The 14,873-nt window shown below is 39.1% G+C and overlaps 1 protein-coding gene and 1 long non-coding RNA gene across 2 annotated transcripts in view; both read left to right on the forward strand.

The window, feature by feature from the left end:
* RPS6KA2 (ribosomal protein S6 kinase A2) overlaps positions 1 to 14,873 on the forward strand; it is a 302,905-nt gene that overhangs the window by 92,643 nt on the left and 195,389 nt on the right. The window lies entirely within an intron of this gene.
* Positions 1,950 to 8,762, forward strand: LOC308193614. Its single transcript, XR_013949814.1, has 3 exons — positions 1,950 to 2,000; positions 2,649 to 2,817; positions 5,926 to 8,762. It is a non-coding gene; the product is annotated as an uncharacterized lncRNA (long non-coding RNA).

A 14,873-nucleotide genomic window follows, 5' to 3' on the forward strand; every position in this document is an offset into this window, starting at 1 on the left:
CTTAGCTGAGTAAACAGAAAAGTAAAATTGCTTGCATCTCATTTGATTCTGTGCACTCTCTTTTGCTCTTGGACTAGAAGCTCAGTGCTCCCCTGGCCCAGGGGGAAGGTGTGTGTGGTGCATTTCCATGGGGATAGTTGCATTGTCTCAAATGCTGTGGCAGTTTTGTTGGTTAAATACAGTCAGAGGATGGCCAGAAATTAGGAAGTTTAGAGCATTTCCCTGAGAATTGAACTCAGGGCAGCAGCTTGTGTTTTTCTTGGAGATGCTTTTTCTAGGACTTGAGAGAGGGTGATGCTTGCTCTTCTCCTGGGATGTTGACAAGTAGCTGGTCAGCTGTTTCCAATGACACTTCAAGCTGCTCTCCAAGAAGTGGTGATCCAGCCCTCCTTAGCTAGCACAACCTTACAACGTCACCATGTATCATAATAATCTTGCAGAAAATGTACTGAACTAAATGATACTTTTTTTTTTCTGGGACTTGGACAGTTTTTGAATAACTCCGTTAGCATAAGCATAGAACAATAATTGTAAATGAAAAAATGCACAGCAAATTTCCCATGCCAAACCTATGCCACAGACTGCTAGCTATGCCTGTGGCCCCAAATCCGTGCAAAACTTCATTAGTCACTTTGCTTCGGAGAAACTGTGGAAACAATGATCTAGAGATAAAGCAACGTAAGGAAACAGGTACCTGTGACAGGTATCCTCCCTTTAGAGAGGAGGAAAAAAAAAAATAAAAGGTATTTACAAATGCATACTGGAAATACACCAGTTAAATAAGTGTGTGTCTAGGTACCCAGCATTTTTTTTAATGGAAACTGTAGCAACAGAATGATTTTGAGTTGTTAACGGATGAAATTCCTTCTGCAGCTTGTGTGGTAGCTGTGACTTTGTGCACCGAAAGCAGCAATCTGCTGCTCCTGCTAATCCTTTCAGCCCCTCCTGAGTATTTCTGGGGCTATGTAGCCCGAGTTCATCAATGTTAGCATGGAATCAAATAAATATTTTTCAAAGAGTATTACAAATGTTGTTTATAATAAAAGTCCTGTAATTCCTGACTTACTCTCTGCTGAACGCGTTAGCAGATGGAAGGTTTTCCATGCAGGCTGCGCTGGGAGAACACCATCTGCTGAGGCAGGCCACCAGTCTGGCTCTGAAGCTTGGCCTGAAAGGGATTCGCTTTTGTCTCCCTTTTGTGGGTGCTCTTTAAGCTGTCGTGTTTGGGTCTTCCCCTGCTGCACCTCTGGAACTTGCTGCATATCTACAAACCACAGACCGTGTGGTTTTCAGGCTTTTTGTGCTAGCATATTACATAAGTAGTTGAAAATGTTTTAGTTTGATAGCAGCAAAAGCTCAAGTATAAATGTAAATGATTTGGTATTTTATTTCTAAAATATAAATACATTTCTAAATACATATTTCTAAAATTTAAATACACTGGCATGTTTTCTTATCCCATTAGTGGCATAAGATAATAGATATGTACTTAGAAGAATGCTATGTTTTAAAGGCATCTTGCATCTCTAAAGATTTTTTTAGGGCATAGCATTAGATCCCTGTCTCAATCTGCCAAATGGGACTTGATCAACAGCTTAATTTTCCAAGAAGTCCATTAAACAGTATAAATATTCAAATGCATTGGCAAATTGAGTCATGCAATTACACTCATACCATCGCATGCTTTCTCATCCCCTCTGTGGAGCAAAGTGGTGTGGCAGTAAAATTGCAGCAAGCTGCTGAGATGTGGTTTCTGGCAAATGACCTTGCGAGATGCATATTCATTAATCTGCCAAGGCTGCGTCCCAGGTCCCTGTTCCTCCTGTGCTGGGTGGGTTCACCTGATTACCTCACCTGCCACTTGGCTCCTGGTGACATCACAGGTTCACCTGACCTAAGCCCTCTGCTTGAAATCTGCAATTAAGATGAGCAGAAATGAGCAGCAACGGGGAAAGACATACTGGCAGGAGACCATCCAGCTGCTGTTTTCTTACAGGAAAGTAGTTTCAGAATTGTTACTGAAAGGGAAGACTGCTCAATGTGCAGTACTGTATGGTTTTTGCTTGGGCTTTTTGGCAGACGTGTTTTCAAGAAGAGCTCTCTTAATGATTTTAGAAAGCCAGCAGGAAAGTAATATCTGCCTCCTGTTGTTTAGATGGAGTTGTACATACATGGGTGTCCGCTAGCACCAGGCTCCTTCCTAGAGGGCATGTCTGTCTGTCTTCAATACCACCAGGCGTGGTGTATATGAATTTGGAAGTGGCCTCTGCTGTAGCTACCTGGTTTAGAGACGCACCCTGATGGCCTGTGGACTTCCTTTGCATTACCAAGACGCATTCCCGTTGTTTTTCCCCAGGTGTGAGAAAGCTGCACAGGGTCTGCTGGGGGAGGCTGTAGCCTCAGGGAGTGAGAAAGCCATTACTTTGAGTGCTCTTGCACTCAAAAGATGTGTGCTAGTTTACAGATTAGAATATTCTCATTTTAGATATATGAAAGGCAGCCCACCTTCAGAAGGGGGCAGGGGGTCTAATTATGACCCCAGTTCAGTTTGTATTATTCTTTTTTGCATGGTGTAGGCAGGTTCTCAGAAAAGTTTCTTTTCTATAAAATGAATATAAAATGCTTCTAGACTTCTCCGTTTCAGTCAGCCCTTCACCTACACATCCGTGATGGAGAAAATAGCAACAGCTACCCTGAGCTCTTCTCCATCTTGCATTCAGCTGGACTGTGGGCACTACACGCCAGAGAATCAGAGGGCATCGTGACAGCTTGGCCTGCTTCTATGTCAGTTTAAGGGCAGAACAGTCCAAGAAGTTGGTATGTGCGATGTGTGAATTTCCGTTTAGTATTTATTTCCATTGACATAAATAATAGCTTGTCTACAACTTTGAGTCCTTGCATTGATCTAGGTCCTCAGCTCCATTACTTTCTAGTTGGCATCTTTTGTATTTAAATCATTAATAGACACTTTAATTATTGAGCTTCCTTGGAGGTTATTCATTCTAATTATTTCTAGTGGAAAGTTGTATAACTGAAAAGTGGATATTCCAATGGAAAAATATATACCTTGATGGAGTGGAGGGACTCCATGAAACCAAAGATTTGTTGGTTTGGAGTGGGATTTTTTGTTTGTTTGTTTTCCTTGCTTCTTTTCAAGAAAATAATAAATAATTGCCTCCTGAAAATTGGCAAAATCCTTTTAATTATTTGTAGACATTAGACAACTGGCAAGTGGGAGTTTGTCTTTTCAACCTGTTTTTCCTTTACAAATATCCTGAATGTTTAATTTTGAGAATTATGATTCTTGTACTTATATGCTGCTTTACAGTATAGATTATTTCAAGTCAGTTGCTTAGATAAACCCAAGAAGAACAATTTAACATGTATTTAATTACACATTGGATTTATAAATTGGTTTTGTGTATGCACAGCAGGGTTAGAGGAATGATAATGAAATGTATGTAGGTTTCAGCCCAGTATACATACAGATTACTAGCTATGCAGGATCAATTTTGCACTTCTTAAGACTGCAAAGCAACTGTTTCAGAAGATATTTCATTTAATCTCTATCAGTCTGAAAAAAATAATCACTGTTCAGCGGCAAAAAATTTAAGTGCTCTTGTCAAATCCACCTTTAAATCTCTAGAACCACTTTTTAAAAAATACATCTTAAATCTACTCCAAATGCTGCTTCTTTCATAAATAATGTATATTTAGTAGTATTTACTGTATTTGTGTCTGTTTTCATTTACAGTTTCATGAATAACGCAGCTGGTAAAGGGTGAGGTTTGTATTAGCAATGCAGGCACAACTTTTTGTATTAAGTATCAAACCACAACACACTGTATTTATTTCTAAGCTCCGCAAATTGTTCTGGGATTCTGAAAGTCAATTGTAATGCATTGGCTCAGTCAGCTCTCATTACTCTCAGCCAGGTCCTCTACTTCCATTAGTGCTTGTCCTAATGCATGCTGTGCAGTCATTTGCTGGTAGCTATGGATAAGGTAAGGTGATTGTTGTGAACCACTACATGACCCAGATAGAAAATTATTCTTCCGCTTCTCGAGCCACAAATCTTAGTTTTGACTGCAGCACACATTGTCATTCGCAACCTGAGCTCTCTAGGCTGAATCTTTATATTTTTTAATTTGACTCACTGTCAGAGGAGGTAAATGCATAGAGAAGCCTCTTGATGCCATAAAGGACAATATGGAAGTTGATTGAAACTCTTGAGAGAGATGTTTTTGAAATGCTTTTTCAGTATATATTTGACAGGACTTAAGAGCTATTTCCTTCACTGTTTGATTTCTTTGAAGAAGAGATTAGAGTCCTTGAGGCAAATTTTGGTTGAAGCTATTATTTTCATCCTATTAGAAACAATAAGGGGTGGACAGGCCTAAATCGTCCAATTGCAGCTTGTCCTCAAATTTCCTCTTGCTTTAGAGAGGAGCTGCTTTGACCGTGACTCAGAGTGAAATTTAAAGTCATCAAATGCTGTCTGTTAGCATGATACTTTTTCCATTTTGACCACCTGAAAAGAATTTAACATAGATCCTGGCCATATATGACATTCTCATGTAGTACATACTACATCTTAATATAGGTCTTGGTTACATGTTACAAAGCCCACTCCTGCATTTTGTAGTCTTTGGTCCTTGACCTGTTCCATACAGTTGGAAATATTGCTAATGTGACTTGTGCTGATGGTGTTGGTTCACCTGACCAGCAGTGGAGCTACATGGGGTTTGCTGGAAAAATTGAAACCCCTACAGTTAGAAGAAGTGACCTGAAGTAGACACTATCAAAAACATCGATTCCCTGGGACCCATTACACGCTGTGGCTAGGCTTATCGGGAGTGAGGATGTGGAGTCCCAAGGAGCCCAACATCTCCATCCCGTAAAATATTCCTGGAGTTCTGCCAGGTACATAATATGTTCTGTCTAGACTTTGGTCTTCTGGAGATTTCTTGTAAAAGTTACTGGGTCATGTATCTACTGTCTGACCCAGACAAGTTTGGGAACATCAGCCTCTTTTCAGCAGAAACTTTTATGTATTAAAATTAGAAGGGCACTATCCTCTTTAAATTGTCTTAGAGAAGTGATAGAGAGCAAACTGAACCAGTTTCTGCCCCACCTCCTGCTTTGTGGAGAGGGTTGCTGCTGTTATCCTCATGAGATCGTAAGCAGAATACTTCCTACCAGTGCTGGTATTTGGGCAGTTTTTACCTGTAAACAATGTTTCTGCTTTGGGCGGCACCATCTTCCTCCTCTTCTTCAGTCAGTGTCTCTGCCTTGTTGCAGATGTCAATTTAATTCATTGTTTCATTTCTCCCTTTTTCTGTCAGAATATCCAAGTGACTTTATTTCTTATATGCTGACTAGAGCTAAAAGAGCATGACTAAATTGGGGTACAAATTTGAAGTTAGCATATTTCATCCCAAGTGTTGATGGATTTTAATGAGCTCCCCGTTCTCCCAGCCGTGTCACCTACGACTCAGTCATTAAATGACAAAGTTCGGAAAAATAAACGTTTCTAAGGAGTATCAGTAATTTATTTCCTGCCATCAGGTAGGATTGATCTGTAACTACCTTTGAGAGGAAATCACCTGTAGATTTTTTGCTTTGGCCTGACACGGTAGTGAATTATAGTACGCAGAAGCATCTTCAGGGTGTGTGTGTGTGGGGGGGTCCTGCCTGCTGCTGAGCTCCTCCGGGACCTGCTGCTTTGCAGGAGCTGTGTGCCCATTTGCAGTACTTTGCCTCCACTCTGTGTATTTGCAGCTGCCTGCTCTCATAGCCCTTCAGAAGGGGGAGTGTGGTGTGCCGCGTGCTCCTCAGTGAGACTGAGGTGATGTTTACGCTGTGATCTACACTCTGGTAGGAGGAGGACTACGGTCTGAACCTTTCTTTCTCTCCTCATTTCAGATGCTCTGGGGCTGATTGCTTCCAGAGCATTTGCTGGAGTTGAGCATCGCTGGAAACGGGGCCTGGAAGCAGTGGCTGGGGGGATGTCAGCAACCTGGTCAGCTGCTACAGTGTTTAAAAGCAGGGATGTAGCTTCCATATCTTGGTACCACTGCAGGGGCAGGCTGGGTTCTGACCGTCACATCTTACCATCTGCATCTGAACAAGGGAAACGCAGGCATCACCCACCCAACCAGTCATGATGAACATTCCGCCAAAGACATTGGTGAGGCCAAAGCTTTCTGTGCTTTGGCTTCGTCTGAGTTCAAAGTTCAGTGTTTCTGGAATATCTGACCTCAATTTAACTAATTGTTGTACAGCTGGTTAAAATATTCTTTCTTTTTTGATTTAGTTTTGCCTGTGAGCCTGTTTGAATACACCGTAGGTTATTAACAGCTCTTAGTAGCACCACTTGTGATGAATATATTATTTAGGATGGACATAATAAATAATTATGCATTCCCTACACAAATTATGATAAAACTGTATTACACAATTTCCTTGTTTTAAGAGGTTTCATTAAGATGAAACAATGATGTCACACTACTTTTACATATTACAGGTTTTATTCAAATGCAAACCAAGTTCTACTCATCTTATATTGTTTTTACTTGGATAGATACTGGACTAGCCAAAAGTGCCAACTATTTTCAGTGCTGGGAATTTCATTTCATGTAATTTTTTCAAGGTGAAAATATTTGTCACCCATGGATTAAAAGGCGGAGGGGGGGGGAAGGTCAGTTAGTAAAATCATGACTTCATATATAAAGCTTTTTAAATATACTTTGGATGAATATATAAAATATTTGTGTTGTTTTAGAGATACTTTCAGTATTTACTAGTATTTCTCAGCTGAATAGGGAATGTCTTTACATGTGTTCAAAATCAAGATGCATCCTTTATGGTGTGTCTGTTTTAGATTTGAATCTATTGGTCCATAGAACCCACACATTTCTATACTCTTTTAAATATTTGCAATTAATCAATAACTTATGTTTTGGTTCTGCTGAATTTTTTATGCTTCCCCTTTCTATGATATGAAACTTTGGAGAAGCACATTATGCAGTCTGTCTCACTTCTCAGAGAGGGTCTGCTAGTGGATTTCAGAATAATTAAGAAAAATATTAAAATTAAGAATTTTTTCAAGTATAAATTCTCTTTGAAAATCATAATCCTTTGATACTGGCATTAACCCGTGGTTATAATTCAAAATAGTATGTGTTCATATGCATACATACAAAAATATCTGGGATGAAGACACTGCATGGCATTTACAAAGGCACAGATGGCTGCTAAACCATTCAGTCTTTCTTGGCCCTGTACAGGACCAAATGTTCTGTCACAGCTGCGGAAATTAATAACATAACAAAACTTATCAAATATTGTAAATTCAGGTCAGTTTTCATTTCCAAGAGTTGAAGTAGAAAAGAGAAACCTCTTGATCTGCGGAAGTGTTGGGACTGCATCTATTTGCATGGTGGCCCCTTTTCTTCCCTCTGGCAAGACGGAGGAGGTGCAAATAGTTTTATCCACTTTTAGTCCTCTTCCTAATAACAGGCCAGGCCCAGGCAGATTGTAGTTAAATGATAATGATTGTATTAATTATAATCTTCTGCCCTATGTTATATTAATGAGAAGAGACTTCAGGTGGGAATGTAAATTTGCTCAGCTGTAGGTGATGTCATATATTGTCCTGCCTTGAAAACAGCCACAGCCCAGCCATTACTTGTGAAGCAGCTTTGAGTAGGGAGGTGGCTAAACTCAGGAGGTGCTAAAAAAGTGCTCTGTAATGGATGCAGTCAGTGATATTTATGTAGAAACTTACAGACCGGCTTCCCTAAGCATCATGCAGCTCATTGCTTTTGCATGTGAATTTCTTCTGCATGAAAATTGAGATGCAAGGGGAATAAGTCTAATTCAGGATCATCTCCTAAATCTGCAGGCAGGGAAGCACATAAATCTGTAAGATCTGCTGATAGGGGACTGAGCACTAACTCTGTGTTGATTCCGAATGTCTCTATAATAGCATCAGCTGTCATTCCAGATGACGTGTGTGTAATTCTGCGATGTCATCTGCATACTGTTTTAGAGAATTAAAAATAATTTATAGCATTATGCGACTCAGTCCTGCAAAGATTTATGTGGAACATTTTACTGTCTTTCATAAGCATTATGAAGGTGTCCGTGTCATTATGTAGGAACAAAACTGATATTTGTTATCCTTACTAGAAAATTATTGCAGGAGCAGTAGTAAGGAATATGATGAGAAAACTTCTTACTAACTGATTCTTGGGTTTTATTTCCAAAAAAGACAGGATGAAGTACTGTATTCTGATACTCTGTGTAAATGTGTTCACACTTTTCACTTTGTCTTAGCATATTTTTTTTACTGAAAATTGAAATTTGAAGTTTCATGCTACAGCAGGAATCAGTGGCACAAAGTCTAAACAGATATGTCCATTCAATTAACTCTTGCTTGCTCTGCAACCTCTTCTTACTCTTCTCTATTCTCCTGTTCCCTCCCCTAGATTTCTGAACCAAAATTGGAGAACAAAATCAATAATGAAAGTTTAAAAACGGCAATGTTTTATCAGTGGCTAATACAAAATTTACTCTGCTGAATGTGTCTCCAGCAGAAAGTCCAACTGACTAAGCTGCTGCATAGCTCTTGAAAGCTGTGGTTTTGAGAAGAAATCAGTTTGACTTCCCCAATGTGTGATGATCCTAGTTAGGATTAGCAGTCTAATCAAATGAGATTGATAAATATTTGAAGATGGTTGAATTGCTTATTATTTCCATGTCGATGAAAAACACATAATGGAGGAAGAATTTCTGCTATTTGTTTTGTGATCTATATTGATATATATATATATTTTTTTTTTCATGGAAGTACCTAAAACTAAAGAAGTCAAGAGCCTTTGTGCAGAGCCATGCTGGCTGCATTGACTCCAGCAGGATTCTTTTCCTTTTGAGAATAAATATAACTTGCCCTGCACCCTGTGCCTCTTTTGCTTCTGTCTCCACCTGGAACTGAGGCCCATGAAAGTTTTCCCGATGTGTCAGAAGGTTCCCTGAGAAATTTTGCAAGCTCTTGTTTGGTTTCTGAACTGGGGATATGTTAGTGTTTTCCCTGGTCATTTGGGAAGGTTAAGTCCAGTGGTTAACAACTGTCATGACTTCTCTGGTTTATAAGGGAGAGGGAAAAATGCTTTAAACAGGAATTGTCATTCCAGTGGGGGAAATTTTTAGATGAGACTGCTGTTGGCACAAAATTAGAGCACTGCTTTAAATGAAACTCGGATTCAATGTGAGAACAATGAAAACCTGACATAGAAGTCCCATGGCTTTAACCAAAATTTTGGATGCAGCAGACTATTTTAGGCTACAGGGGAAAGAGGCGTAATGTGCATGGCTTTCCAAGTAGTTATGATATTAAACTCATATAAATGTGTAGATGATTCAGAACACAAATGAGTAATGTTGCAGCTCCCCTGCTCCCCTTTCTGGTGTGCTGATTCATGCTCAACTGAATGGCCCTCCACTGCACTTGCAGATCTCGATTTCAAGTGGACTGCTCACAAAGTAAGTTATCAACTTATAACTAACTACACCTGGCTGGCAGTGTACTCTTAGTACTGAATATAGAGTTAATTCTGCTGTTGTATACTTTTGGTTCATTCAGCCCCTTGGATTTCAGTAGCACTCTGATTTCTTTGTTTCCAATTAATGTTAGTGGAAAATGAAAGAAGAAACAGTATTTTGGAATTTGTCTTTGAAAAATTGTTGATGCTAATGCTTAACAGTACCACCCAAATAATGAGTGTAGCAGGTATATGCTGGTATAATTAAGTTTTCAGACCAGGTGTGTAAAGCCAAAAACCACCCAAAGCACCCACATTTGAATGAGTAAATCTTCCTTTAAGTATGTGCTTACCAGTTACCTCAGCTGAAATTAAAAAAGTATCCTTTCTTTACTCTGGATTCTACTTCACTCCTTTCTCAGTGTTTAGTTTGGACACATCTGCTTTATGTATCTAGCTGTTGTTTTTGGACCACATGTGATTGCACACACTCAGAGAATGCCATGTGTGTGTCACTGGGCAGAAATCCTGTTAAAGGAGGAGTCTTTAACATCATGGATCCTTTACAAAAAAACTGAGACAATAGCAATAAGATATTTCACATGATAGAGAATGAAGACCCAGCTGAAATCCAGCTTTGCCTTTAGAAAAGTACAATTATGCACAGGGAAAAAGGAGGTGCTGAGAAGGGTTAAGAAGAATTGTGCTGAGAAGCACAGAAAGTAATGAACTGTTGTAGATGTGTGTCATGTTGTCTGTTGTTTTATGATTACTGTGGGAAGGCTCATTACAAAGTACGTGAGCAGAATCCTGCCTAGACCTGGGAAAGGTTATGGAACGGGTAATATAGATAAAACAAAGTAGGCTTTCTTAAAAGAAATTTTAAGCAAAAAGCTAATCAAAATGAGCTTTAAAATTAAATGTTGCAATTCTATCTCATTTTCCAGATGTGAGAGTTGCTATGCATAACTTCCAGTATGCAAGACAAAAGCCTTTGACCTTTTTCAAACCTTAACCCCCCTGAGTGCTCTATGTTCAGGGTCTGCATTTTCTGGGAGGCTCACTGTGAACCATCCCAAGCTGTACGCTGGGGTGACACGAGGCTGGCACGTGAGCTAGAATGATTCTGCAGGTTTTCAAGATAACCACTGTGTGATGGGGATCAGATGCATGTATGTGCTATATGAGGATTTAGTTATATAGCAAAAAGACAGAAAAAAAATAGAAGTCCTTACAAAAAAAATTTTGAGACTTTTTCATATTACAGTGTCTACAATGTGCCCTGGCAAACCCACCAGAGGTGACAGCAGTAGTGCTGTAGAAATCTAAGTGCCATATTGGACAATAAAAGTATTTATGTATAAAGAGTATAAAGAGACTTTTATGGTTGAGTTGTTATTCTTTGTTCTTTTTTTTTTGTGTGTGTCACAAAAAGATTTGTGGAGAAAAAGTAACAATTTGAAGCTTCAGATCTGCTTTAGTAAAGAGCTTTATAGACTTATAATGTGAGGGTAGGTGAGGGTAGGTGTTTGTACTATTTTCTAACAAGCAAGTTTACTGCATCTAAAGAAAATGAAGTGCTTTTGGAGGAGGGTTTCTAACAAAACTGAATTGTCAGTTACGTTTTCTATTAAAAAACTTTACTGTGGAAGCACCTACTGAAAAATTGCTTTTTAAAGCACAGTGCATAAAGACACAGTGATTTGAGGGGTTTGGGTTTTTTTGCCACCTGAATTTTTTCCCTGAAAAAAGGAAAGACTTCAGCTGAAAGTGTAACAAAACTATCCTTGATAAATGATAAATATGCTGATGATTTTGCTGTTTATTGAAGTTATAGTGTCCTTAGCATGGGTGCTTGTTGAAAGCTAAATACAAGTTAGATTCTGACAAGCATGCTTTCTTTGTCTTAGACTTCCCTGAATTAATCTCAGTCAGCTCTTAACTTACATTAAGGAGATATTTTCTTTAATTTGGGATCTGGTAAAACTCAGATCAGTGAATATGACAGGAAAAAAAAGCATTTGAAACCACAGTCCACAGCCAAACCTGGTGAGTGAAAAGAAAAAAATATAAGTTTTATGCCGTTACATATATCATCATATTATTAGATGTACAGTGAAGCCAGTTATGAAAGGCAAACTGTTGGAACATGTTGTTATATAATAAGCTGTTAGTTGTTCATTATATTTGAAATAATCAAAAGTTCTGATTTCTTTATTTGTGCTTGTCTGTCATGCCTTTGATTAGCTTCTTTCTATATTTTACAAGACGTTTTAGTTCTTCAATTTGAAATGCAGTCATTATTGATTTTTGCACTGTTATTTTTGTATTAGCGAAGCACCTAATATGTGCTTAATGCTGATATAGAGAACATGCAATTTCTCCAAAGAGCTCACTGGAAAAAGGTCTTGATTCTGAGAAAACTGAATTATGCAGGTGGCTTTTTGGAGATGAGCAATCCCTTTCTGATCCTTAAAAAACAAAAACGACAACAACAAAACCCCCTGCTTGAATACAGTTCTTTTTATTGAATTAAATGGTAACATGCTTGTAAATACTTGCCACAAGTCCTAAATGAAGTAGAAAGGCTAAATATTTGCATTTGTGTTGCACGTACTCTCTCGTTTTGTCACTTAATGTAATTGGAGTTGGAAATTTGCAGGTGATTACAATATTTTTCTTTGCATACTCTAGATACTGAATGTTGACTCAGAGGGGTTTGTTTCTTTTATTTTTGTTTTGCAATTATAGCATTACTGTTGTCCTTATGATTCACAGTATTGAATCCTGCAAATCTGTTTATTGGCAAGCAACCTTAAGGAATTTTGTGGTAATCTTTTAGAAAGTATAATGTTGGATGCAGGTCATCCTACATCCTCCCTCTTCAGAAAGAGGGGAGGGACGTTGTGTCATTGCTTGTATCGATTAATGAATTAAAAGCTTCACATCAAGTTTTTTTCTCATCAAGCAGTAATTAAAGTCACTTAGTGTCATGCTTCAAAGCCTGGCAAACCAGGTTTGGAAACATTTTGGAAGTCCCGTAGGCTCACAGGTAGACAGATATGGTGACAGGATAGATAGAGGATCTTTCCATTGATTCTAATGTGTGTGTGCATGCAATTGTGTGTTCAGCCTTCCTCTGGTCTTCCACACCGCATTAGCATGGGTCAACCCCAGAGAGTAGTGCAATTAACTGAGCCCCCTTATGCACACACAGTACGTAGGCACAAATACACGTTTACTATTGGAGACTCCAGGCAGAAGTTGGGGAGCCCCATCATTCCTAATGTAAGGCTGCTCTGGGATGTGAAAATCTTAGTGCCAAAGACAGCTCAAGGTATGAGGTCTCCGTGCCAGGTGATACCAACTTAAAGTCCTGTTTGGCATTGTAGCAGAGCCCATCTTGTGGCCAGCTGTCCTGATCTTGCACGTCTCTGCTCAGATCCTGAAGTTCATCCAGCCCCTCAGGGGCAAGTTCCAGGGAGCTAAACCAGCAGAAAGCTTGCGTGTGTAGGTTTCCTCCTCTGCGGGGTTAGGTCCTTGGACTAATCCACTGCAGGTTCCCTGGTGCAAATAACTGTGCTAGCAAGGCAAGAGAAAGGGAGGGGAAAGGAGACAGTGTGGGAACTCCTCTTTTAGTAGCAAAGAGGTGTTATAATGTCAGACTGCACAACTGTAATGATCATGACCCAAAGCGGTGGATGTCCATAAAGTGAAGCAGATGGCACTATGTGATGAGGCATGCAGTTGTAAGCAATTGACCCTGTATGCTGATGGATGCAGTTCTGTTCTTACTCTTTCATGGACTGGCTTAGAGGCCACGAGCAAACAGTTTTTCCACCTCATTGCCTGTTTCTTCATTTAAAGCAGCAATAATATTGGCTTCTCATGGACAGGTGTTATTCAGGTACTTAGATTTCCTCTGGTGGGAAATATTACAAAAGCTAAACCATAAGTGCAGAGCTCTAAATATGGAAAATTATTATGAGGCATGCTAATTTTCTGTACTTCAGTGTTGCTGGGACTTACAGGGAAAAAAAAAAAAGGATCTTTACTTTTAATTAAAGTTAAAGCTTCATTACTCCTAAGTAGATAAGAGCTCAGTATGAAAATATCATTGCTATTCAGAACTACCAGAATCTATTGGAAGTCATTTGTGAATCATCTCTAATTAACAAGGTGCTCTATTACAGAGCTGTCTGTACAATGACAGGCTATTCTTTGCAACCCTCTAAGCTAAAATCTATTAGCTTTACATTATCTCAATTATTTTTAATATTCTGGAAAACCTGTTTGTGGTTTTTGCCTGCTAAAGGATTCCAAAAAGCAAAGTTCCCATTGGAAAATACAGGTGTGGAGTTTGCCTTCAATATCCTTAAGAAGGATATGCAGCTTCCCTGAAACATCTGGAAAACAAAGCTGACATGGAGTTTCTGTGTAATCTGTCTGTATGAGCATTAGACCTGCTGTTCATTTTCCACCAAGATATCATCGGGAAATATGCTAGGTTTCAGATACAAGTAAAAGCAATGCAGAAGGCCAAATCATCTACATTTAAGTTAAGAACAAAAATGTGCATCATGCCAGTGATTGTAAGATATTCGATGTGGCTTCATGACCTCCCTAAAAGAGAAGTTATGAATCTGATCATAGGCAAGAGAGAAAGGAAAAATAAGTGTATTTTCTGTACCTTGAAATTGTAAATAGTAACCATGGGCTCATAACAGCAAGTTGTCCACTTAGCCTGTGCACATTAGATGCACTAGCCAAGTGTCTCAGAGCTCAAACACAGCTGGTTATGAATTCAACACTCAGTACTTAATATCTATGAAAACATGTTGCTTCCCTATTGATATAGACATAACGATAGGATATGAAAAGGATATGCATGAGAGTGTTTGTGAGGAATGCATTTCCCACTATGAAGCATCTGACCTGGTTAGGCAATGAGCCCTTGGTCCTTGAGGGCTGAGGGTAGCCTTGTGCTCAGCACGACCCATCTGTTAGCTGCCAGCATCAGGTATGCATATATATGATGTTCTTGTATTTTCCAAGGTTTAGTTGCTAATATTCATGCTATGGTTCACAGCAGTTATTCCTTTTTCCTGGGATATGTGAATTTTTCAGGCAACTTTTCTTCCTTTTCCTTAATTCTGTCTTTTAAACGGTGCAGTTTTTGATGGTATCTTCCCATGGCTACAGAAAATAAAGTCAGGCTGAGAGATGAGGCTTGTTTTGTTTCCATTGGAAAGTGAGCAGAGTGATTTGCAGAAGCTGCTGGCATTACTTCACTGAGATTTGAGAAACTAAGTGCCAATAGCTTAGAAT

The sequence above is a fragment of the Anser brachyrhynchus genome (assembly GCF_964034855.1).
Source record: "Anser brachyrhynchus genome assembly, chromosome: 3".
In the NCBI taxonomy this organism is placed as follows: Eukaryota; Metazoa; Chordata; class Aves; order Anseriformes; family Anatidae; genus Anser; species Anser brachyrhynchus.